At 57.2% G+C, this 25,538-nt stretch overlaps 1 protein-coding gene across 2 annotated transcripts in view; it reads left to right on the forward strand.

Moving 5' to 3' along the window:
* Positions 1-25,538, forward strand: part of AJAP1 (adherens junctions associated protein 1) — a 114,931-nt gene that overhangs the window by 26,272 nt on the left and 63,121 nt on the right. Inside the window, exon 1 of one of the 2 annotated variants that reach the window (XM_060027363.1) lies at positions 24,879-24,924. The exons of the other annotated variant lie outside the window; for it this stretch is intronic. The gene's annotated coding sequence lies outside the window, so the exon portion shown is untranslated. Of the gene's footprint in view, positions 1-24,878; positions 24,925-25,538 lie in introns of those variants that run through there. 2 annotated transcript variants of the gene reach the window in all.

Raw genomic sequence — 25,538 nt, forward strand, 5'->3', positions numbered from 1 at the left:
ATTCTCAGAGAGGTTCGGTAGCTTGCCCAAAGACACACAGCAGGTATCTGAGGTCAAGTGTGCACACCCATACCTGTTTCACCCCTGAAGGCCAAGAACAAGCTGCTGACTAGGACCCTGGGGGACAGCTCTATGCCATGAATCCACAGCTCCCCCTGGTCTTAAAGGTACACCACCTGACTTCGGACAGCACCCTGAGTGTTCTGTACTGCACTTCCTGATGCAGTCATTTCTCAGCAGCCCTCTTCACTGTCTGGTCCACCGTAGCATTTACTCGATTTGTGTTTTGCCTGTCTCCTATCCCTAGAATGTAAACCCCACGAGGTCAGAGAGTTGTATCCTGTGTCCCCAGACTCCAGAACAGAGACGTTCAAAGAGCAGACGTTCAATACATATTTGATGGGTCAGTGAATGAATGAATGAAAGACCCTCATGTCTTGGACTCTTTGGTAGGGACCTCAGATCATACGTGACACCAGCTGATTCGTTTTTGGGGGCTGCCATAACAAAGGACCCCAAAGGCGGGGGTTTTAAACAACAGGAGTTTATTATATCAAAGTTCTGGAGGTCAGAGGTCAAAGACCAAGGTGTCGGCAGGGCCACGCTCCCTCGGAAGGCCCTCGGGAAGGATCCTTCCTCGCCTCTTCCAGTTTCTGACCATCTTTAACATTCCTTGGCTTGTGGCTGTGTCACTCCAATCTCAGCCTTTGTCTTAGCATGGCTTACTTTTGTCTGTGTCTCTGTGTGCCTTCACCTTCTTCTTATAAAGATACCTGTTGTGTTGGTGTTCTCCAGAGAAGCAGAACAAAAAGAATATACATATATATATATGCACACCTAAAAAGAGATTTATTGTAAGGATTTGGCTTACGTGACTCTGGAACCTGACACATCCCAAGATCTGCATTCGGCCAGCTGGAGACCCAGGAGTGCCGATGGTGGAAGTTCCAGTCCAAAAGCCAGCAGGCTTGAGACCCAGAGAAGAACTAAGGTTTTAGTTCAAGTCCAAAGGCAGGAAAAGCCTGACGTCCCAGCCCAAAGAGGTCAGGTAGAAAGAGATCCTTCCTACTCAGCCCTTTTGTCTTATTCAGATCTTCAACTGATTGGATGAGGCCCACCCACAGCTGGGAGGGCAATCTGCTTTACTCAGTCTACTGATCCAAATAGTAATCTCACCCAGAAACACGCCCCCCCCTCCGAGACACACTCAGAATAACATTTAGCCAAAACCCCTTGGCCAAGACAAGCTGACATAAAGTTACACATCACACCAGTCATTGGATTCTGGTCCACATAATACAGCATGACCTCATCTTAATTACATCTTCAAAGACCATATTTCCAAATAAGGTCACATTCTGAGGTTCCAGGCGGACGTGAATTTGGGGTGTGCTGTTTATCCCACTGTACCCCCTTGGAAGGCAAAATCTAGGAAGGAGTTCAGTTGTGGGTCTGCTGGGCCCACGGCCTTCTCCTCAGTAGATGCTCGTGTGTGAATGACCATCACGGGACTGCATGGAGGCATCCCCCTGCTGGGCCTGGCTCTGGCCACCATCCAGGCCCCACTGTCCATTTCACTCCCTTGCAAAGCCATCCTCAAGGCCGGTACACATGCCGGCAGCGACGGCCACCTGGGGATGGAGAATTCCAGCTGTATTTTCAAGGGCCCTGGAGCTTTTACACCTAGACCAACAAAAGTTGTTTCTACCCCAGTAAGAATGCAAAGTCACTGTAGCATTGCTACTTAGGAGCTTGGGTTCCAGCACAAGCATCTTTCTAGCTGTGTTTTTATATGGACTTTCGGCTGAAGGGGAGTAGAAATGGAGCCTTTCTCTGCAGGATTGTGGTCTAGTGTCTTATAACGTATACAGCACATGAGCTAAATAATAGGTCTGTGACATTAGAATTCGGGTGGATTTGGAAACATTGTGAAGATAAACTTCTGAGCAAGTTCTGTTGGAAATGCAGTGTTTTCCAGCACCCGTTATTGGCTTAAAATCCTGAGGGGAAGAATTAAATAAATCAAAGAGACAGGTGCAGTTTTTAGATTAAACAGCCAAACTCATACAAAATCCCTTTGTCTAGACTGGACAAACGTCAAGTGTTATTTCAGACGTTTTGATGAAATGCCCACTGTTAACCGGCAGCCCGCTGAATGCCCGCACTGTTTGGTAAAGCCCCTTGGAGGCTCGTGTTTTCAGCACCGCGGACAGTGTGCAAAATTGCCACAGACTGCAACAGAGAGGGGTGTCCGCTGGGCCACGCTGGTGGCATCCCCGTCTGCCAGCCACAGGCCAAGGAGAGGAGGCCAAGCGCCTGCCAGAGTCAGGGCGGGATGCAGCCATGCCTGCTCCTCTGGCAGGCCTCCAGGAAGAGGCGCCAGGGCCTTTGGGGATGGCCCCAGGCGGGGCTGCTCCAGGCGTTTCTGCTCACTCCTCACCAGACAAGTCAGCTGGGGCAGAGGGGACGTGGCTGCACAGAGGCGATCCTGGGGCAGAAGCTCCTCATTCTGAGAAATCGCTGCGCCCCAGCGTGGGTGTGGAGAAGAGGCCTCCCTAGAAATGCCACGTCCTGAATTGGCACCTCTGGCTGTGTCCCCTGCAGAGGAGAGGCAGGCCACGGCCAGGAAGCCGTGTGCTTGGGATCTGACAGACCAGAGGGGGGACACTGTCAGCTCGTGGCTCCGGGCAAGTCTGTCAGGGTCTCTGCCCAGATCTCCCCACCTGCAAAATGATGAGGGTGACAGTAGCCGTGGTGACAGCATCTCTCAGCCTGCTGAGTGCTGGACACCATGCTGGTCAGTCCTCAGCACCCCTGTGATGACCTACGTCATTGAGGCACAGAGAGGGTAAATTCTTAAGGCCACACAGCCAGGAGGGGCCAGGGCTGGGATCGATCTAGGGAGTCTGGCTGAGGGTCCGTGGGTAACACCATGGCCCGTCAGGGCTGTGGTGCCGTGGATTCGGAGATGCTAAACGTGCAGGAAGCTTTTGTCTTACGATCGTGGTCGTGGAGGTGCTGGTGTTGCAGGGATGTGAGGCTGGTTGATGAGGGTCTCTGTGAACGGTGACCCATTGTCTACTGAGGTTGTCGTTGCTACAGTGGCCTCTCCCTGCTCGGGGATGCTCCGCCCGTGCCCCGGTCCAGCCTGGCCACCTGTCCTGCTTCCACCTTCGCCGTGTAGTTCCCTCCCTCGACCCCGCCCAGATCCACCCTCACCTGCGCCTGCACCTGGACCACCTTTCCTCTGCTCTCCAGGCTTGAGGCCACACCAGCCCTCAGAGGCCAACTCCTGTCCTCACCGCCCCAGCCCTGGCTGTCAGAGGCCCCTTCCCAGCTTCCTCTCCCAGGTGGCTCCTGGGTGCCTGCAGAGCATCTACCTGGTTTTGTATGATTTCAAACCCAAGGTGCCTTGTGTATTTCCTGTATCCCCACCCGCACAGCACCCAGAGCCATGCTGAGCCTTCACGGGGCTTTGGACGGGGATGTGATGATGATGATGGTTTTGTAAGGAGTGAGGTTGCATCGTTGTCAAGCTCCCCTTGTCAAGCCAGGTCCCCTCTGCCTTGTGAAGCCCAGTGTGCGGTGTGTGGGCTCCACCTGCCCCGCCTGCCAGAGACCCGGTTCTGCATTAATTCTAAGAGTCGGATGGCCCAAATCTGGACTCTTACCTGCTGTGTGGCCTTAGGTGCATTAATCACCCTCTCTGTGCCTCATTCCCATTATCTGTAGAAGGAGGTTAGTAACAGCATCTGTCCTTCAGGGGCACAAGAGGATTAAATTAAGGCCTTTACAGTGCCGTGCACAGTGCCTGCCTGCAGCCCTTGTTCCGTGAAGGGCCGCTGGCATTCCCACTCGGCCGCAGAGCTCGGAACCCCCATCCCTGGAGGGCTTGTGAAAACACAGATTCCTAGGTCCAGGGTCTCTGATTGCGCGGGTCTGGCCTGGGGCCTGAGAATTTGCATTTCTTACCAGTTCCCAGGTGATGCTGGTGCCACTCGCTAGGGACCCACTCTGAGAGCCTCGGAGCCTGTCCGTTCCGTTTCAGTGGATCTTCTGTGACCTTGGTGTGTGCGGAAGGCAAAGTGACTCCACGAACTTAGGAGAGCAAAGAGATGTGGGAAATGGCTTCTCGGTGCATTTTGGGGGACGGGGCTTCCTGTACTGGGTGCCCGCAGCTTTTGCACATCTTCCGGCCTCAGAGCTGCAAAATCACCATGAGACCCAGGACGAGATGAAGTTGTCACTCACCGTTTGTCTCATTCATTTCGCTGCCATTTGAGGTCCCTGCCTTGTGCCAGCTCTGGAGTGGGTACAGATGGGGCCACAGGGGCAGGAAAGGCCATCCCTGCCTGGGAAAGCCCCAGGTGGGACCTGGACAGGTGCCTCTGAGAAGGGTCAGGAGAGCGCGATGCACAGGGCTGGGGGCCCAAGGAGGGCATGCGGGGTGGGCGGGGAGCCCAGGGGAGCAGCCCATAACGCCAGGGAGGATGGGGCCCTTGGGTGTGCAAGGGCTGGGCTGGCCGGGCTCAGTGGACAGATTTAGTTTCCTGTCTCTGCAAAGCTCCAGGGTTCAGAAAATGGGCTGCCTTTCGCGTGTGCAGGGTGGGGAGTGCATCCCGGCTATTCGGGGGCAGCTGTTAAAGAGCTGGTAATTGTCCTCAGTGGAAACTGTTCTCCGTTTATTTGCTCCTGGCTCAGCATTTCTTGCAGGTTTAAGAGTTCACAGGGCAGGTGGGAAGGAGTGGGCCAGGAGACCGCCTCGCGCCTGGGGCGAGGGAGCTGCCCGCCACCCCTGTGAGCACGGCTTTCCCAGCCATCAGCTTAATGAGTGGCAGGAGGCAGAGTTCAGGGGAGCAAGACCCAAGGCAGCTCAGGGGCCTGCCTGTGGGAGGCAGAGGGTGGGGTTGGAGGGGCTGGAGCAGCAGGGAGGGGAGGGGAGGGGAGGGGAGGGGAGGAGAGGGGGAGGGGAGGGGGAGGAGAAGGGAGGGGAAGGGAGGGGAGGGGAGGAGAGGGGAGGGGAGGAGAGGGGAGGGGAAGGGAGGGGAGGGGAGGGGAGGGGAGGAGAGGGGAGGGGAGGGGAGGGGAGGAGAGGGGAGGGGAGGGGAGGGGAGGGGAGGGGAGGGGAGGGGAGGGGAGGGGAGGGGAGGGGAGGCAGCAACGTGAACAAATGCCCCGTATGTCCTGATTTCAGGAAGTTCTTTCCGTCCTGCTTCTTAGACATTCCAGACACATTGCCTTTCCTGGGTAGAATCCTGGGATAGAAGGTTTTGCAGGCACCTGGGGCTCATCACTTGCTTCCAAATAGAGCTGCGTCCTAACCATTGGAGATAGGCAGGCATCTCTCCATTTCACAGATGGGAAGGCTGAGGCACAGGGATGTCAGCTTGTCTAAGGGCAGCTAGTAAAGGCAAAGCAGGTACAGCGATTGAACAGAGGTGGGATCAGACAATCTCGTGAGCTCACCTGCCCCTGGAGGGCCAGCCAGGTTCTTCCTGGGGAGAGCAGGGCTCCTCGGTGGCCTTGGAGATGGACTCAGACCTGGTCCCAGGCAATTGTCTTCAACATTCTGTCACTGTAAGTCATCATGGCAGGGGGGAAAAGGCAGAATGACCAAGCCAGCCTCCTGCTGCCGGAGTGTCCCCTCTTAGCAGGCCTTCTCGGCAGGGTGTGATAGTGAGCGAGAGCCTGTCCACCGCCGTCCCATGTCTGTGTGACGGCCCATCTTCCTGGGTTCCGAAGGCCCGTGTTAGCGTGGTTGTGTCCAGAAGAAGGAGCTGCGAAATGCTCGCAGCCCATAAATCATGAAAAACAAGGACATAACCTTGATTCTTCCCGTACCATCAATACATTACCCAATTGAATCATAAAATGAAAGAGTGGTTCCATGTGTCTAATTCCGTAGGAAACATCAGCAGATCTCTGCATTCTGAGTGCTGTCTGCACAGCCCCTCCACAGGCTGCTTGAGGCTTCCTTTGATGGAACAAGTGTCGAGCAGAAAAGGGTATAAACGAGCTCCCACCTCACTGCCTTGCGTGAAGACGCTTATTTAGGGGATCTTTTAATGCCTCGCTGCCGGGGTTTATGTGCACACGGTCTTCAAGCTGCTAACAATTTGTGTGTCACGATTTGTGGGAGCTTGGTGGCAGCCACAATCCTAACTAATAATGCTGACAAGACCAGACGCGGCATCTCCGTCTTCAAGATGCTGCTGGCAGGCGCTCCTTCCCGAGACCAGGAACTCTGGGGCTGCAGCCCCCTCCCCAGGCAGGGGACGGACAGGTGGGATGAAGACCGCACCCTGGTGCCTTCTTAACGTGCACTGTGGGGCCTCCCCTTGCCCCCCAACCCCAGCATTCCCCCCACTGCAGGGGCAGGTGCTGCGGGTGGCCCGCCATCAGCCATCTGGTCAACCTGAGGCTACAGGGCTGAAGGTCTGTTTGCCAGGCTGGAGATGGCAGGAAGGGTCAGGGGACAGACACAGGGACCCAGGCAGCCATTGAAACGCACACCACATTTAATAGAACCCCTCCCTTTAGGGATCGCCTCCTGTTTTCCCAGGGAAACCCAAACTGTAGCCTGGATCTCAGGACCTTTTCTGCCCCTCTGGGGTCTTTACCCCAAAAGCACGTGTCAGGTAGCTGACGGTTGATAGTTGCTGAAGCGACGAAACAATTTAGCCTCATGTTTACTTCCTCCTTAAAACTCTTGGTAGGGAGGGTCTCCTCCATTCAGTGCCCCCTTATCAAGTGATCACACCTGTGTGAGTGTCCTGGGGCTGCTATAACCACAGACTAGGGAGCTCAGAACCACAGAAATATATCCTTTCCCAGTTCTAGAGGCCAGAGGTCTGAAATCAAGGTGTGCACAGGGCCGTGCTACCCCCCGAGGCTCTAAGGGAGAGCCTTCCTGCCCCTTCCAGCTCTTAGTGGTCCCGCGCATTCCTGGGCTGGTGGTCATATCCCTCCGTCTCCACATGGCCTTCTCCTCACCCCAAATCCCCCGCTGCCTTTCTTTTACGAAGATACTTGTCACTGTATTTAGGGTCCACCCAGCTAGTCCAGGGTGACCTCATCTCCAGGTCTTTAACTTATCACATCTGCAAGGACCCCTTTTCCAAATACGGCCACGTGCTCAGGTTCAGCGTGCTGGGAGGCGGACATGTCTTTTGGGGGAGCACCATTCAGCCTATGCAGCAGCCCTGTCACACTGAGCTCCTGCCGTGTGCTGGAGACATTGCATCCATCATCCCTGTTCATTCGGAAACCCTACCAGGCACCTTCTGTCCTTTGCAACTTACAGATGATGACACTGAGGCTCACGGAGGGGAGCTGCATGAAGGCTGTGTTGTTGGCCCAGGAAGCGAGCAGCTGAGCTGGCCTTCAGCCCAGGACTGTTGGGCTTCACGGACCAGATTCCTACCTTGATGACCATCTCCCTCCCCGCACCTGGAACCTTGAGCAGGGCTGGGTCAAGGTTTCTTTCTTCCCTGAGACTGTGAACCCTTAATTCCTTTGTGCCCCCGGCATAACCCCATTTCCAAAAGAGTGCCCCACGCACAGTTAATCGGCCTCAGTAAGTAAATGAAATGATAAACCCCAATCCTCCTAGATCCCTCGCCGATGCTGGGGGAGCAGGTAAGCTGGGCCAGGTCCCCACTGAGCCTTTCTGGTCAGGAGGCACCAGTAGGAATTTATCCCCTCGCTGCTATTCTGCCCATCTCAAAGCCAGCAGATAAAAAAGGAGATTCACTTAGATGCGAACGTGGAAAGACCATCCTTCTGGAATGTTTTATCTGCTCTTCCCAGCTGCAGTCAGGACCACTGGCCACAGCCTTTGGCTCTGGGCAAGGTGAACCCCTTGGTCTGTGTGTCCCCTTGGCCTTCCAGCATCCACCAATCCCTGTGGTCCCTCAGTGTGACTCACTGGCTGTATCAGCCCTGCTTTTAGGATTTCAGTGTTCAAGCAGAAGGTAGTCTCTGCTTCTGCAGTGGGATCAGGGTAGACAGAGACAGTGTCCCTAAGCTGGACCGGTATCCTTGCTGCCCACGCCCTGCCCTGAGCTGATCAGGGCAGCTGCCTGTCATCTGTGAACCGGATCCCCTGCTAGGAAGCCCCCACCCAGGGCGTATCAGAACCGAGAACATGGATGGTGACAAGACCAAGGATTCCTGGTCCCTCCCTCCAGAACCTTTAGCTTGGCATCTTCTTCCTGAAAGACTGATGAAGGTCTGTCTGTCTCTCTTCTCTCTCTCTGTAGAATCCACTCAACAAACATAGAAAAGATATTTGACTTTTAGAGCCACGATCAGAGTGAGGATGTAGGATGGAGTGCTTAGAAACCTCATGACATCCGTGTGGGCACTCACTCACCACACGGCAGAATCCTGGGGGAAATTAGGGAAGCCATGGATCGTTTCTGCAGTCTCTCCCAAAATTATCTGTTGTCTCAGCTGAAATTCAGAAATAGGTTTCCCTTAAACCCAACGTGGAAAAGTATCGAAACACCAGCACACCTTCCGTCAGCCTCAATGCACCAGTCGAGCCATAACACATCACGCCCCGTGTGAGGTCACCCTGGGTGGGGGCAGCCTGATGGGCAGCCTCTGGGTGGGGGCCGGAACCCCTGGGGTCTATGTGGTGGACCTGAGTCTTGGTTTCCTTTTTGAATGGAAATGAAGGGCCTAACATCTTATCTGCGTTTATCATCGGACGGTGGGGGTCAAGGGTTAAATGGTACCAGGTGGGGCAGAGAGCAGACAAAGTTTGAAGGAATGATAGCGGGAGTTTCTGTCCCCCATAACTAAGGCCTCTTTAAGAAAAGAGGACGTTCATGTGTGGGTTATAACCACGTGGGCCACAGCTGTGAAATGCTGAACTGAATTATGCGATGAATGTGGCTCTCATTCAGAGAAGGGGGCTGTCATTCACCCCCAGGACCGGGGTGGTCAGTGCAGACAGAAAACGGAGGGAGGCATCCCACAGAGGGACCAACACGGGTGCTGTCCATCCATCCATCTATTCACCCACCTGATGCTTGTGTGCTGGGCATTAGGGGGGCTGGGGTACAGACCAGGACAAACCTCAGAGCCTCAGGGGCCCCCCGCCAAGAAAAGGGGTGCACTCTAAGTGGGTACTGAAGAGGGCTGTGCCTTCAGAAGGTTTCTCTGGACCCGGCCTTTCCCGGGGATGCAGGAGGGTGTTCAGAGGAAGAGGCGTTCACGCCTAGGCCAGAGGATGCAGGAGCGGTGGTGAGAACGGGACGAGGGCGGTGGGGCTGGGCTCTGCTGGACAAGGCTGGAGAGGCGTCCCGAGAGCGGCCTTGCGAGACCCGTAGGGTCGGATGTGGGACATGCGGAGACTGGTTGGGGGTCGATGGCGTGTGGCCCGGGTGTTGGCCGAGCCGTGGGAGCGTCAGCGTGCTCTCAGAGTGACCACGTATGCATGGTCTGAGCGGCGGCGTGGCTGCCTAACCCCTATCCCTCTCAGGCTCTGAGGAGGTGGTCCCTCCACGGTCTGGTCAGGCCTTGGGCCAGCTCAGCGTGCCCGGGTCTCGGAGGCACGTGCTGGCCGAGGCCCGGGAGGGTCCAACGGGGAGCTGGTCTGGCTGATGTCTGTTAGCTCGTCGGCGGACTGTGGGTCCAAAAGGGAGAGGAGGGTGGGAGGGAAGGAGGGAGACAAAGAGAGACAGGGAGGAAGAGGCAGAGAGAGAAACAGGGAGAGAGAGAGAGATGTCCTTAGGCGAAATGCAACATGTGAGAAATTTAAAAATACATTCAAACATAGACTTATTTAGTGAAAACACTCAAGGTATAGCTTCTCACTTAAAAACAAAGTGATTAACTTGAGAACAGAATTCTGGGGGAAAAGAGCCCCGATTCTATGTTTTCTCTGGTGGTTTTCCTCGCTGCGGAGATGACCTGCGTACTGGGATCATGTCAACTCACAAGGTGCAGGGACGTCCCTGAGAGCATCGTTCCCCTCCACAGATGGGGAGACCGAGGCACAGAGGCACTGCAGGCTCCGAGGACCCCCGCTCAGAGCGGGCACGCAGGCAGCACACACCCGTCGGAGGAGGAGCGACTCGTCGGGGCTCAGGCCCACGGGCGTCTGAGGCTCCCTGGCAAGTGGGGTGGGAGACGAGGTCCCCATCCTTTGTCACCCCGTCTGTCTGGGGGCGACTAGGGCTCCTGGCTGACCTGGCACAGTGGCCCTGGTCTAGGACACTCTCTGTTCTCCATGGGGTGTTCCCGAGACCACGTAGAGGGAACGGGGTGTCCGGAACAGCTCCTGGCAGAGTAAAGAGAGAGAGAAACACACCGACATCCTTCTGCCCCAGAGAGGTTTCAGACACAATTACCGATAAATCAGAACAGCGCTCCCAGTATGAATTCAACCGATTGAGGCGGTTAAGTTGTGTGCCCTTGCCAAAGGGTGGCCCGATTAGCAGCCAAACAAGCAATTTGTTACACCTGAAATACCTGCTTTCCGAGCTGATGGCAGAGTGAGTGGCGCCTGGCGGAGCCCCCACGAGCGGGTGGGGGCTGGACCAGAGACCCAGCCCACCTTCCTTGCAGAAGGTAGAGGGCGTTCCCGGCAGATTCTGCGCATACGGCAGGCTAGGACCAGACCCTCCATCACCGACCCTCCATCACCAGACCCTCCGGCAGATTCCCTGTGAAAGGGGTGGCGGCGGGAAGCCACCAGGATGCAGGATGAGGACAGAGCCCCCAGGACCTGGGGTTTGGATTTGCTCCTTTGGGGGGGCTGCACCTGGATGAGTCTGGATTTCAAGCTTCAGCGTCCTCAGCCTTGAGACCTGATCGGGCTGTGAGTGCCCAGCGTCAGCGTGAAGGACCATGTGCTCTCCACGCAGCAAAGCGCTGGGCTTCCGTGAAGGGCAGCTCTGAAAGGTGGAGGAGGGACGGAGGAACGGGGCTGGCCGGCAGCATCCTTGTGAGGGGATGGGAGCCCCCGGCAGAGGCAAGTCAGAGAAGAGCTTTGTTCTTCCTTTCCTTCAAATGAGAAGAGGGGTGCCTCTCTCAGGGCGGCTGCCTGGCCCGAGGGCAGCATCCGGCTTCCACCGCTGCCCCAGGTTGTAACACAGAACCTCCCCAGCTCTGGGCACTGGTGGCACCCAGTGCACCCCTGTGGACTCATGGATGTATTTCCTGCTGCCTGACAGAGACAAACAGGACCTGGCCCTTCCCTGGAGGAGCATAGAGTCAAAGGGGTGCCTCCCCACTGCCCAAGGACAGAAGTGTGCCCAAATTCCTCCGGGAAGCCCGAGGAGGGACTGTACCCGACAAGACCCCACAGGCGGTTTTCCAGGCTCCGGCCCCTGTCATTGTTCCCTGGGCAGGGCTGGCCACGACCCTGCCCTCACCTCCGGGGTCCAGGGTGCTGAGCTGTCTCTGCAAAGATGTCCAGAGCTTTCCAACCCTTTATGACGGGTATGACCTCTTAAGGATGGGGGCCCAGCGAGCAGCCATCGGCTGCCCTCATAGATGTATCCTCTCCTCCTCAGGGATCTGCAACCTGGAGCTGCCCCGGGCACCCCAAGGAGGCCCTCGGGTGCAGGATGGCACTGTTTCTTTGCATTTGCACCGCCAGGCCTGGCGGGAGCTGGACACAGTCCTGGTTGAGAGAGGCAGGCTCCTCCCCATTTACGGAGCATGTGCCCAGACCAGGTCCCAGATTGACCTTGTTTCATTTACTCCTCACCGAAGGCATTCTGTCCATTTTACAGGTGGGGATGCTGAGGGCTTAAACCGTTGCCCAAGGCTGCACAGTCCACAAGAAGAAATGGGACTTTGCAAGTTCTCTGGACGCTCGAGGTCCTTGAACCATTTCTGGTGGAAGGGGAGAGTCCCCAGGCTGTGTAACTCTGTTCCTCCTCAGGGGGCATGCCCAGGGCTGGGAGTGTCCAGCCGCTCTCAGCATCCATGCCTCCCTCCCCCATCCTTCTCAGGCCGGAGCTGGGCAGGGCCCACTGGCCACCTCCCTTGGTCCCCCTCTGGGCAGCAGGGTTCATCCCCCGGGGTCTGTGGACGGTGCGGGCCGGTCAGCAGGGGTTGGTGCTGTGGGTGGACGGATTCCTCTGCCCCCTCGGTCCTCGGCTGCCCACGTGCCCTGAGAGGGTGGGGCACACAGCAGGGCTCTGGGGAGTTGCTGGGCAGCAGTTTTGGGCCAGCCAAGGGAGATCCAGGGAGGAAGGCGGGGTGCCGGGTCTCCTCATTCATCTGGACTGTGAACCCCAGAGATGTCTGGCGCTTGTCCCTCCTGAGAAGAGGGCTGCCAGGCACTTGGGTCATCTGTCCTGTGCCCGGGTTGCTGCCCTCTTCCCTCCCCTGCGTCCTCGCTCATCACCTTCCCTCCTGCTGACCCCAGACCCACACCTGGGAGGCGATGGGCATGGGCCGCCGGAGGGAAGTGCGTCCGTGTGATTCACGGTCAGGGTGACTTTTCAGTGCATTGGTGGGCAGGTCCCAAGAAAGGGCTGCCTGGGAATAAAACAAACCGAGGGAGCAGGGGAGTTTCCTGGTCAACAGAAAAGCAGCCCGACCCCGGGGACCCCAGGGCTGGGAGCCGCCACCACACGAGTTCAGCAGGATCGCAGGGCTTCAACGTGGCTCCCCAAATCCTCCTCCAGGAATCACTCGCCAAGTGCATCTCTTCACCCTCCACATGCATGAGGCAGATAGCAGAGCCGTGGTGCCCCAGGGCCACTAGGGTCTGAACCGTGTGCACCCGGAAGGTCACCTCCCCCCGATGTGCAGATGAGGAAACTGAGGCTGGGGAGGCCGGCTGTCCCTCCATCATCAGGTCATCGTGGGGACTGACTGAGCTCGTGAGTGTAAGAGTCCAGCCTCATCCCTGCCCCAGGCGAAGCGCTCGGTGACCGTTGAGAGGGGTTTTCTACACCCTGAAAGGACACGGGTCCTAGGAGGCCGCCAACCCCCGGCACTTTCCTTGGCAGCCCTCCTGACTGCTGTTGGGCCTTCCCGAGTGGACCCCAGAGGTCAAGCCATGGCATTCCTTCTGTTCTCCTCATCTCCCCTCCCTGGTAAACGTTGAATGGCATTAGAGACCTGTCACCTCCTCTGAGCAGCCCTCCAGGTTCATCCAGACAGAGCTGAATCTGCCCCAACAGGTTGACTGCCTTGCCCCTGGGTTATCTGTCAGGTAAAACCCTTGTTTTTCCAAGTGGACTGCAAGCTCCTGATTCATTCATCCATTCATTTATTTGTTTGCTCCCTCAATGAGTGAATGAATGAACGTGCATTTGTGAGCCAGGCCCTAAGGTGTGCACTGATCAGAGAGGGTGGGACACTGTCTCTTTGTTTCCAGATCCCCAGCGCCCATCACTGTAGCTGTGTAATCAAGGGTTGTGCAATCATTGGATGAAAACAAAAACTAACAAGCCCAGTTAACATTAGTATTAAAGCATAACTAATATTAAAGAAGAATCAAATTCAATAAGCGTCCACCTCAGGCTGCAGTTTTCCTCCCTCATCACGACTCTTGGAGGTCGGTGGGGTCATGTTCCTCTCCCATTTCGTGGGGAGAAAGTGTCTGAAGAAACCCAAGAAGGCTCTGTGATGCTGCCGGGATGCAGAGACCCACTTAACGGGGCTGGGGCTGGGGGGCAGGCAGTGGTCACCGGTTGCCGTGGGCAGGCACTGGGGGAGATGGACTCTGAGCTTCAGAGGAAGCTCGGGAGAGAGGAAGGTGGGAGGTAGTCGTGGATGGCTTCCTCGAGGTGGTGGGAGGCGATGGCCCGGAGGACACCCTCAGGACCGCCAGAGCCCCCACTCCCCCCAGCTGCAGAGGGGCCCTTCTTTCTCCAGATGAGGCTGACCACCTATGCACTGGGCGCCGGGGAACCGAGAGAGGGAGTTGCCTACCTGTGTTAGGCACCTGCGACCCCAGGGCACATGTGACCACGTCAAGAATGCTTGTCACAGCTTTGGGGTGCCCTTTTCATCTTCTGGATGGAGGACAGCAGTGCCCGGGACAGCTCCTCCCACAAACAGTGGTCCAGCCCAGATGTCCATGTGCGGAAGCTGAGAACCCCTGCGTGGGAGGGAGGGATGGGCAGGACCCGCTGAGCACATGTTTGGTTGGGGGGAGGGGCGGCGGGCTCTGAGGGCAGAGTTCTGGCTGTGCTACCTGGTAAACGGCAGCGCCCCCTGGCTGCGCTGATGGGTGTGCCGTTTTGAGGTGGGCAGGGGCTTAGCAGGCGCTGTGCTGAGTCCAGATCTGTGAGGTGGGGCTGTGCTTGTGAGTGACCCCTGCGGGCACAGTATCTGGAACCATGGTGCTGGATCCTCAGGAGAGAGTGACAATGAGGACCCGCCGCAGGCACTGAGCTCTGAGCCCTCCGGGCGGGAGCAGCAAGAGAGAGAGGTCCCTGTCCTGGTCAGCTCAGGTCGCCCCAGCAGCCACCGCAGACCTTTGTCCTCTCCCAGTCCTGGAGGTTTGGGCGGGGCTGGTTCTCCTGAAGCCTCTCTCCTTGGCGTGTAGATGGCTGTCATCTCCCCATGTCTTTATATGGTTGTCCCTCTGTGTGTGTCTGTGTCCTGATCTCTTCTTCTGAGGACAGGAGTCATGTAGAATTAAGATCACACACCTAGGGCTTCCCTGGTGGCGCAGTTGTTGAGAGTCTGCCTGCCGATGCAGGGACACGGGTTCGTGCCCCGGTCCGGGAAGATCCCACGTGCCGCGGAGCGGCCGGGCCCGTGAGCCATGGCCGCCGAGCCTGCGCGTCCAGAGCCTGTGCTCCGCAACGGGAGAGGTCACAGCAGTGAGAGGCCCGCGTACCGCCAAAAAAAAAAAGTTAAAGATCACACACCTGTAACTTCATTTTACCTTAATTACCTCTTTAAAGATCACATCTCCAAATACAGTCACATTCTGAGATACTGGGGTCAGGACTTCAATGTATGAATTTGGGGGGGGACACAGTTCAGCCTATAACAGGGCCTCGGGGAGGGGGGAGGTTGACCCCAAGGGGAGACATTGCTTGCGGGGCGGCGGTAGGCAGCTGATGATGGCAGAGCCCGTCCGCCAAGCTTGACACTCAGCTCTGCTGGGTTCTTCTGGGAAGAACTTCCCCAAACGTCCCCTTGCCGGTGGTGGCTGCCCCATCAGCCTTATGCCACGTTGTGTTTGCAGCCGAGCTCTGGACCCTCGACTTGGAGCTTCAGGCGAGAAACCTGGGATGGCAGGTCTCACAGCTGGGCCACACGAGGGGACATTGGGTGAACTGGAAAAGGGATGGCTGGGGACGCATGTTCACCTGTGTGTCCGTGTGTGTCTGTGTGTGTCCATGTGCGTGCACACGCGTGTGGTCCAGGCTTGTGTGGCCTGCACGTGGAGTGCCTCTCGGGGGTTGGATGAGTCCTGATTCCCAGCAGGACAGCTGGGGTGGGAGGTGGAAATGACCCGGGGAGGCTCTCTACCCAAGCCCCCGCCCTATACCCGCTCAGTGCTCTGTGGAGGTAGTGAGTTCCCCGTCACCGTCTGTGTTCAGTCTGAAGCTGGGAAGCTGTGGATGGCGGTGGTTAGAGCAGAGGTGTCCGTCAGGCAGGATGTCCCCCGGCTCTGTCTTCCCGCGCGGTTGGCTGGAGCCTGGCCTCCTCGCTCTGCACCCAGGCCCTGGGGGAGGTGAGGCCAGGTGGCCGCAGGGTGGGCCAGGTCCCCGAGGCACCGCCCACTGGCTGGTTACCTGGGGCAGGTGCGCCGATACCTCCGAAACGTACCTCCCCTCGCGGGTAACGTGGCGGAGTGGGGTTGCCTCTCTCGGGGGGTGTGGTTGGGGCTCGGCTCCCGGCTGTCCAGCATTACGCCTGGCGCTTCCCATGGCCTCGCCCGCAGCCCAGTGGGACTTGGGTCTAGGCGCTCCCCCTCTCGGTGGGGTTGGGCAAGGGTGGGGTATCGGCAGCAGAGCCTCTGTTCTTGGCAAGTCCCCTCCTGATGGGGACACAGGAACTTGCTGTAGTGGAGACAGAACCATGACCTACATTGTAGGGTTTGCACAGATGACTTCATGGACTTCTGGCAGTGCCGGCTCGTTTCCAAGTTACCATTTTCTTTCTCCCCTATCCACAGACGCAACCATCCCCTGCCCCCCAGGCCCCCTCTCAGGACCCTGTACCCCGTGCAGGCCACCGTATGGGTCCCTCCATCCCCTGCAAAGGCCCCGTTTCATCTCAGCCTCATTTACACTCAGGTACAAAAGACTGAGGATAGTAACGTGGTTGCAGCCAGGCGTGGAGACCTGAGGACTGGGCTCCCTGGGTCCCCTCAAGTGGGCTGGGTCTGCTTTTGACTGTGTGAGGAGGACCCTCCTTCTCCCTCCTCCCTGCAGTCTGCCCTTCACAGACTAGGCTCCGGAGGACCTTCAAGTCATCTGCCCTCCCCCCGCCCCCATCAGCTGCAGGGGCCAGTCGTCATCCTTCCTCTGTGTGATGTGCCTGGTCCAACACCGGAGCCTCCTGCGAGGTTCCGGACCTCTCCACGTTCTTCTGTAATTGCACCTCCTTCATAACGCCCGCTCCAAACTCTTAAACTATCGATTTTGTCTTCCTCATCGCTCATCTTCTGATATTCAGGGACCCACCATGCTTCAGCCACACTGAGCCCTTCTGAGCAGTGGTCCCAGCTTTCCCTAAGGGACGGTCCCGGGGGTTCTGGAGGTCAGAGATGGGCAGGCTTGGCCTGGAGACCACTGGAGAGAACTCGGGGGTCACAGCCTGAGCTGGTCCCTGGGGCTCCTCTGGAGGTCCACCACTCTTTCTCCCTGGACACACAGCTCCTCTGCCTTTGCCTCCTGTGGCCTGAGTCCAGCCTCCTCTTGACTCCTAAGCCACGTAGCCGGGCGCTTTGCCGAGAGCTCTGCCAGCATCTTGTCAGTGTCATACCCCCCCGCCCCTCCCGCTCGCACAAGATGAGCACATGAGCACCTCAGGAGACAGTGTCCAGAGGAGCCCGTACGCTGGGTGAGCGGGTGATGGAGAGCTGGGCTTTCGGCCCCAATCCGCCTGACCCCAGAACTCTCCCTCAGCCATCTCGCTCTTCCTTCCCTACACCCCGCCCTCCCCACCTCCATCAGGGCATCCTTTCATTATCCCTGCAGATCCCACGACAGCCCTGCTTCTGAGACGCTGAGAAGCAGCGATGCCTCCACTGTTGTCCACCCTTCTTGGTTGGCTCACAAAGTGCCGGGCACATGTAACAAGCTTCGTAAATACGATGTAACAAGAGCAACGCAAACTGAAATAGACATTTCCCGTGAGAAGGAGGAACTTCACTGGGTGCTTTGGAAGCTGCGTCATTTCTTCTCGAGTCCACTTTTTAGGGACAAGGCTATCCGTAGCGAGCCATCTCTCAGCAGGAGCGGTGTCTGAGATTACACGGAATGTTCTCTACGGGGGATGCATGTTTCCCAGTGCCAGAGAGGCAATGGGACAGTTCTCAAAACCTGAAACCTTGGAGGAACACATCCTTCCCAGAACCAGCTTCCCTCCGGGGCTGAATATTTATCTCCTTCAGCATCAGCTGCTTTCAGTTGTATTTTTAAGAGACTTCTTTCCAGAGAAAAACACAGCTACTATTTTTGTTCTTTTTTTTCTTCTGCAAGATGAGAGTAACAGCCGTTCTTCTCAGAGGGTTACCGTGCGAGCAGCATGGGACAATTCGTGTCGAGCGCTAAGCCCAGAGCCCCACACAGAGCTGGCGTTTAGTCCATGTGGGTGATGGTTCTGGCACCCGCTCTGCCCTTTCTGTCCATGATCAGCTCTGTTCAGCCCTTTCTGTCCATGATCAGCTCTGTTCAGCCCTTTCTGTCCATGATCAGCTCTGTTCAGCCCTTTCTGTCCATGATCAGCTCTGTTTCCATAAATATGCATTTGTGCCGTGGCCCTTATCTCTTCACGTGATTGTGTAAGAACTTTCCCGTGAGCATCTTCCCGGCCTGACAGCCCTGGCACATGGTACCCGGGACCTGTGTGCTGAAGGGTCACTGGTCTATAGCATCCCTTCTGCCCCACCGAACCCATCCTATATCTCTTGTTAAAAATGGACATAAAATAGGATTAAACTGGGTCCCAGTGAGGGACAGGAGACGTTCCTCAGCTCTCAACCCTGGACGCCCCTGGGGAGCTTCCTAAAACGTTACTGATGCTGGGCCTCCTCCCTAAAGATGCTGATTAGTGGGCCTGCTGCGGTGGAGCTGAGGCTCAGAGTTTTGTAACCATCCTTTCCCCCAACCAGGTGGTTCTCATGGGAGGTTTGGGCTGAGAACCACTGGCTGGAATTTGCAGAATTGACTTTGCCTTTCCAGGGTCTTCTAGACTTTGTTCTGAGTTGGCTTTGCTGGCGGGGATGGTTTCTCGCCCAGCTCATGTCTGTTTGCCTTTGCCCAGAGAGATATGCAGAAGACAGGCTTGACCCCGGGATGGACCAGCTCATGCTGGGGGTCTGTCTCAGACCTTTGCCCCCACCTGCAGAGGAAGCATGGGAAGGATGGCCCAGGGTACCTGGCAAGGCGGGCTGGCAGACCCAAGGAGTCTGCTCAGCCGCTGGGGCAGCTGCTGGTCACATCCTGGGTGCTGCCCAGAGAGGGAACAGACACCACGTTGGGGGGTCAGTAGCTGAGCCTCTCAGAGGACCAGCTGGGCTGGGGGCACTTTGGTGGCTGGGGGCTGCCGTTCCTGGATGGCCTGTCTGCTGTCCCGCAGCAGCGGGGCTGCAAGAGGGCAGTGGGGACCTGGCCACGTCGGCAGGGGCTGTAGCATCAGACACGCAGAAGCCCTGCTCCCCACTCCCGGGGAGAGAGCGTTGCCACCCACAAGGCTGCCCACCCACCGCTTGTCACCACTTCACTCCTCCGGAATGCTCGCGGGCGCGTTGCCCAGGCAACCAGAATGCCAGCACGTTGCTATCCTTCAGTCTCCTCCAAGCACCTGTGAAGCCTGTGAGCACCAGCCCCCGTGCTCCGAGTTCTGCAGACGCTCCACTCTGGAGCCCCTGGGGAGGGAAGATGGGCCCCTGGGTGCTGTCCACAGCCACGGGGGGAGTGGGGGGACCACGGCTGGGAGCCGAGCCTAAAGCACTCGCCATGGAGTCCCCGTGACACACTGTGGTGTGGGTACCCACGTTCAGCCCATTTTACAGGTGGGGAAACTGAGGTTCAGATAGGTTCCACTGACTGCCCAAGCTCACGCGGCTAGCAGGTTGGAAGTCAAGTAGCCAGCCCTGAGCCCCTGAGGTCAGCACCACACAAGGCCGCTTCTGGAGGCTGTGTGGATGAGTCATCTCCAAGCCTCTCTCCTCCTGGGGATAGAGATGGTCGTTCCCACCTCAGCAGGCCCCTGGAGGAGCAGACCATCCGCGTGCAGGCGTGTTTCTCGGCTTCCGCCCTGTGGACCTTCGGGGCTGGATAAGCCCGTGGAGGCCTGTCCTGTGCACGTGGGTGTTTTGCAGCTTCCCTGGCTCTGCCCACGAGATGCCAGCAGCAGTGCCTCCATCCCCAGCTTCTGACAACCAGGAACGTCTCCAGACCTTGCCGAACGTCCCGTGGGGGCACGATGCCCCCTGTGCGAGCATCGATGGTGTGAACGCCCTGTGTGGACTGTACAGCGTCACTGACATGCCAGGGCCTCTTGTCTTCTGCAAGAGCTTATGAAGTAATTCCCCAGGACCTGCAGGGCCCTGGCGGCTGGATGAGGTTGGGAGGGGCGTGGACCCCACCTGCTCAGGTCCAGCGCCCACCCAGCTGCCTCCCCGTGGGCGGAGCCTCTGTGCAGACTGTCCAGGGAGTGGAGTCACCGTGGTTACAGGTTATAGAGGGTCTGTCCTTGCTCTGCTTTTTCTAGCGTGTCCCTGTCCACACAGGTCTAGGGGTGTTGGGACCTAGTTTCTGAGCACAGAGATCTTAAGTCCCTGAGTCCTGGACTCGTGGTGACCCCAGCCAGGCCCCTTCATTTGTGGATCTCTTGTTGTCCACACCTGGGCCATGAGGGTTTGGAATGAAGACACCCACCCACAGATGCTCCAGGACAAAGGGGTCCGTCAGGAGACCGGTGTGCCTGTGCTTCACCCACTGCACCCAGGAGTAAGAGGGTGTCAAGAGGACCCCCGCCCCCGGGGCTGACCCCACGTTCCGGGAAGGAGGGTAGCCAGAGACATCTGGTCACGTTGGAGGTTTCTTTCCTGAACCGCTCCTTCTCTGTGTCAGAAACCACGTGTGCGCCCGACATCCACTGGGGCCGCGGGTGACCAAAACCTAGGCGCCCAGACCACCTCTCCTGAAAGGGAGCGATGCTTTCATCCCCGCGAGTCCCGGGGCCAAGGGTGGAGCCGCTTCTACAGGACATCACGGTGACATCGGGCTGGGAGCACCGTTCGAGTGACTCACAGCTGCGTTTGTTTCACTAGGAAAATTGAACCAGTTACTGCTTTCCAGAAGAGAGCGCGTGCTCTGCTCCCTTCCTGAGCTGGTGCTGGGGGATAGAGGCTGAGCCACCCGTGTCCGTGAGAGGGGAGGGCGGGTCTCTGCTCCTGAGATGTAGCCAGAGCCCCTGCTGCACTGTCCTGTTGGTGATGGGGGGCTGGGGGACACGGGTTGGAAGGGGGCCCCCCAAGTGCTCCTGGGCACCAGAGGGTCCTGTACGGAGGGTGGGGGGAGATGAATATCTCATGGTGTTGGAAAGCCGCGTCCCGCTCTCTCCAGGGCAGAGACCTTGGGGCAACACGGAATCAGGGATACCAGGACCTTTCCCCCACCGGGCACCAAGCTCTCCCTTCTCACGTAGAACCGAATGTCTCTTCCTGGTGGGATGTGCCTTCTGTCAGGAGAAGATGTGGTGGTGAAACAAAGGCTCACCTACTGGGAGTTTCACTTTGCCCAAAGGTCAGAGTTGAGTGTGGCCGCCATCTCCCCTTAGTTGCAGCGTTGGGGGTCCAGGATTTGTTCTCAGAAGGCTTGCTGCCTCCTCCATCCATCCCGGACCCCAAGCCTGCCGCCCCGTGGTCTCTGGGCTTCGCGAAGAGCAGCGTCACCCTGTCAGGCTCTAGGAGACGGGGCACCTCTGAACATCCTGAGAGCAAATGTCATGACTCTTCCCTCCAGCTCCCTGAGTGCAGATCCCACGGCTGGAGCACCCCAGCTTCTCGCTGCCAGCCCACAGCCCGAGCGCGCTTGGAATGTAGGTCTGAAAGGAAGGGGAAGTCCTGCGGGTCACCCACCATACTCTTCGCTTGGGACAGTGGCTTCCTTAGATTTGTCCCATTCCATGGCTTGACTGCAAAACTGGTGAGGTTTGAGGAGTTAAATACAAAGTGGGTTTTCCCCCCAGAGTGTGTGCTGTGCTTGGGGTCCTGCTTCCTAAGATGAGTGTGCAGAAAGGGGAGGGTCATCACTTTTCAGTCGAGACGGCTGGCAGACAGGACACCACAGGTGGCTGAGGTCATCAGCAGAGGTGGGTCGTGTTGACATCAGGCACCCCAATACCATGTGACAGGAGGGCTGTACCTCTGAAGTTCCTCCCAAGAACCCATCCCCCCAGTCTAACCATGAGAAAAACACCAGACAAATCCCAGTAGAGAGACAGCCTACAAACTGCCTGATCTGTCCTCCTGAAAACTGACAAGGTCATCGAAAGAAGGCAAGTCCGAGCATCCGTCACAGCCCGGAGGATCCCGAGGAGACGTGATGACTAATGTTACGTGGGATGCTGGAAGAGAGAACTGGTGAAACCCTAATACAGTATGGAATCTGGTTCATGATCACGGACCCGTGCTTTCCCTAAGTTTTGACAAACTCAGCATGGTGATGTGGGATGTTCACATCGAGGCATCTGGGAGAAGAGTACACAGGACCTCTCGGTGCCCTTGTGCAATTTTTCTATGAATCTGAAACTGCTCTAAAAAGAAAAGCTTATTTAAACAAACAAACCAACAGAAGTGGGGCGGGATCAAGAGGCTTCTGGACACAGGATCATGCTGAGGAGGGGCAGGTAGACTCAGCAGGGGCCCCAGGTGAAGGGATGCCCATGTCTGTAGGGGTTGATGATGTCCACCTAGGAACACGGACTCCCCCAGAGCCAGCTCTGTGCTGGAGGAAGCACATCTGTGTCGTCCCACCTGCGTCCTCGGAGTCATTTCAGGCTGTACCCTATCCATTATTGATCATAGATGCACGGTTCTTCTTAGAAGATGAGGAGACCTCAGTGCCACCTGCTCCAACCACCTCGTATGAGGCTGGGAACCTGGGGCTTGCGGAGTGGAAGCAACAAGCCCACGCTCAGGCCAACGTCAAACAGAATTGTTCCCACTGTGGCTTGTCCCCCGAACAAGCTGATGGCAAGCCCCAGAGAGACATCACGGGTGAGGGTCTTCCTCAGTCATCCAGTGCTGGGGTTGTACATGGGGTGCTTGTCACTGCTAGTGGCAGGGCTGGGACAGGCTGGCCACCTGTCGGATACCGCTCAGGTTCTGCCCCGTCCTGGAGATTCCGGGATGGCCTCTGGGCCGTGCAGACTCCTGCATAAACTTCTGGCCCAGCCCCAGTGCTCTGGCAAGCGGATGCCAGCTGCTTGCAGAAGGCAGCCCTGCAAACTCCTTGCTCGGAGAAAAGCGCACCCTTAAGTGGAAGGGATGTCTTTGTCTCCCTTAATTGACAGTGATTTTCTTCAGTGAAGAAAATATACAGAAGGTATCAAATTGAATCTCAATTTGCTGAATCTTATTAAGCTGTTCTTGGGGAAAAAGGATTTCAATAAAAGTTTAAAAGGGAGAGAAGCAAAAAGCCTGCCAACTAGAAAATAAAGTGGGATGGAGCAGTAGTTCCCAATTTGGGAGCAATCAGGTGGGGTGGGGGGTGGCTGGGAGCCTTTGTTCTTCATTTGAAAGTCTAGGCTGGGACGCTGCCGAGGGCGAGCCTTCCGGGGCCCGTCTGTCACAGGGTGTAGACGCGGCAGCCGGGCACTCCAGCAAGGATCGTGTGGACGAGTCTAAAGTCTCCACCGCATGTCCATTGCCGAGGCCGGCTGTGGCCCCAGCATCCTTTCTTTCCTCCCACCTGCCAGGGACAGGGAACGGAATTAGGACGCGATGCAATGTGCCCCAAGTCTGTCTACCCACTACCCCGGCACACATCCACTTCTTCAGATCTAAACTACATACCCTAAAATCCACGTCTTTGAAGTGTAGAGGTCAGTGTTTTTAATGTATTCACAAGGTTGTGCAACTGTCCCCACCGTTAATTCCGGAACACTCTTATCACCCCTAAAGGAGACCCTGTGACCATTAGCAGTCACTCCCTACCCCCCCGCCCCCAGCCCCCGGCAGCCACCAATCTACTTTCTATCCCGGTGGATCGACTGCTTCTGGGCATTTTTTGTAAACGGAATCGTACAGCCTGTAGCCTTTTGTGACTGGCTTCTTCGTGACGTTTTCAGGGTCCATCCACGTGGTAACGTATATCAGCACTTCTTTCCAAATAACGTTCCACTGTAGGGCTGGACCACCCTTCTTTACCCACTCATCAGCTGATGGACACGGAGATTGTTTCCAGTTTCCTCTGTTAGGAATAATGCTTCTGTGAACATTCGTGTATGCGTTTCGGCACCCAAGAGTGGAATTTCTGGGTCCACGTTGAGGAACTTCCAAACTGTTTGATGGCTGCACCGTTTCACATTCCCACCAACGACGCCCGAGACTTGCAGTCTTCCCACATCCTCGCCAGCACTCGGAATTGTCCCTCTGTTTGCTTGTAGCCATCCTCGTGGGGCTGAAGCGGTGGCACGTTCGTAAGGCGTCTGTGGATGCCCCAGGGTTTTGGGGAAGCCGGCCGCACTCGGCCTGCGCCATGGCCTGGCCCCCTTGGCGTGTTACCCGCTGGCTCTGATGGTTAGTGGCTCTGAGGGCCTCCCCTGCAGATGTGTGGGGTCCTCTGCCATCTTGAAAAATGGCTGATGGCACTGTGGATGCCTCCCTGGGTGAGAGGATCTGTGAGTGGTCCTCCAAGAACCTCTTAACCGTGAAATGAGTGTGGAGTTGGGGGCTTCCCAGCCCTGTGCTTAGCAGTGTCAGAGGGACACTGCAGAGTGTTCCTGGGGTCCTGCCTGGTTTCAGGACTAGCTGGAGGGATGAGGACAGAGGTCACTGGCTGCCCCTCACACGGTCCTCGCAGATGTGTCTGAATCCTCTCACACCAAGATGCGTCTTCACCCCAGGGGGTCCCACACAGGAGTCCAGGAAGGTCCAGGTTGCGCACAGAGGCAGCAGGCCTGGTGACAGAGCAGAAGGTTTGGGGCCTTTGGCCCCTGTAGAGAGACCAATGATGGGTCCCCTGCAGGCCCTGGAATCGGTCCCTGACCTCCCTATGGGAGGGTCTCTCTCTGCTCCCCCGCCCAGGCCCCGCATTTCCTGGCTCCTGGGTGTGGGTGGAGCCTGTGTCCTGACCTGTTCACCTGCCTCTGTATTCCCCTCTGTGAACAAATCTACCCGTTCAAAAGGAAAGAAAATGGACTTGAAGAGGAAAAACAAATCTAGCTCTCCCCACTGTTGCCACGGGTTGGCTTCTCTGCATAACAGCTGGGGGGCGTGGAAAGAGAAGGGTTTCCATGGTAACCAATTACAGCTCACGATTGGTGGAAAATGGCAGAAATACCCTGCATGTGAAGTTGTGTGGGGCGGGCAGGCACAGGCCCTGTTGTAATTTCCTGGGGCGATGCCGCTCCAGGTGGTGGTGGCGGCGGCGGCAGGCAGGTGTGTGTGTGACTACCGTTCACTCAGCCTGCCTGGCAGAGCCTCGTACTACCTGGTGGAGTCCAGTAATGCCTGTTGGGGCCTGGTGAGGCCTGATGTGACTGTGGTACCTGGGAGTGCCTGGTGAGGCCTGGTGAAGTCTGCAGGTACCTGGGGAGGCCTGAGGGTTCCTGGTAGTACCTGGTGGAGCCTAGTGGTGACTGGTGGGGTATGGGGGGACCTGGTGAGGTGGTGGGGTATAGGGAGACCTGTGGTGCCCTGTGAAGCCTGGGGGTACATGGTGAGGCCTGGGGGTGCCTGTTGAGGCCTAGTGGTACCGGGCGGGGGGGCCTGGTGAGGTCTGGTGGTGCCTAGTGGGACCTGTTCCTACCTGGTGAAACCTGATAATACCTGGTGAGGTCTGGGGGTTCCTGGTAGTACCTGGTGGGGTCTGGTGGGAGCTGGTTAGGCCTGGTGAGGTGGTGGGACCTGGTGAAGCCTGGGAGGACACGGTGAGGCATGGGGGTGCCTAGTGGGACCTGTTCCTACCTGGTGAAACCTGATAATACCTGGTGAGGTCTGGGGGTTCCTGGCAGTAACTGGTGGGGTCTGGTGGGATCTGGTTAGGCCTGGTGAGGTGGTGGGACCTGGTGGGAACTGGTGAAGCCTAGGAGGACACGGTGAGGCATGGGGGTGCCTAGGGGGGCATGGTGAAACCTGGTGAGGCGTGGGGGTGCTCAGCAGTGCCTTGTGGTACCTGCTGGTGACCAGTGGTGCCCTC

The sequence above is a fragment of the Delphinus delphis genome, chromosome 1 (genome assembly GCF_949987515.2).
Source record: "Delphinus delphis chromosome 1, mDelDel1.2, whole genome shotgun sequence".
Classification (NCBI taxonomy): Eukaryota; Metazoa; Chordata; class Mammalia; order Artiodactyla; family Delphinidae; genus Delphinus; species Delphinus delphis.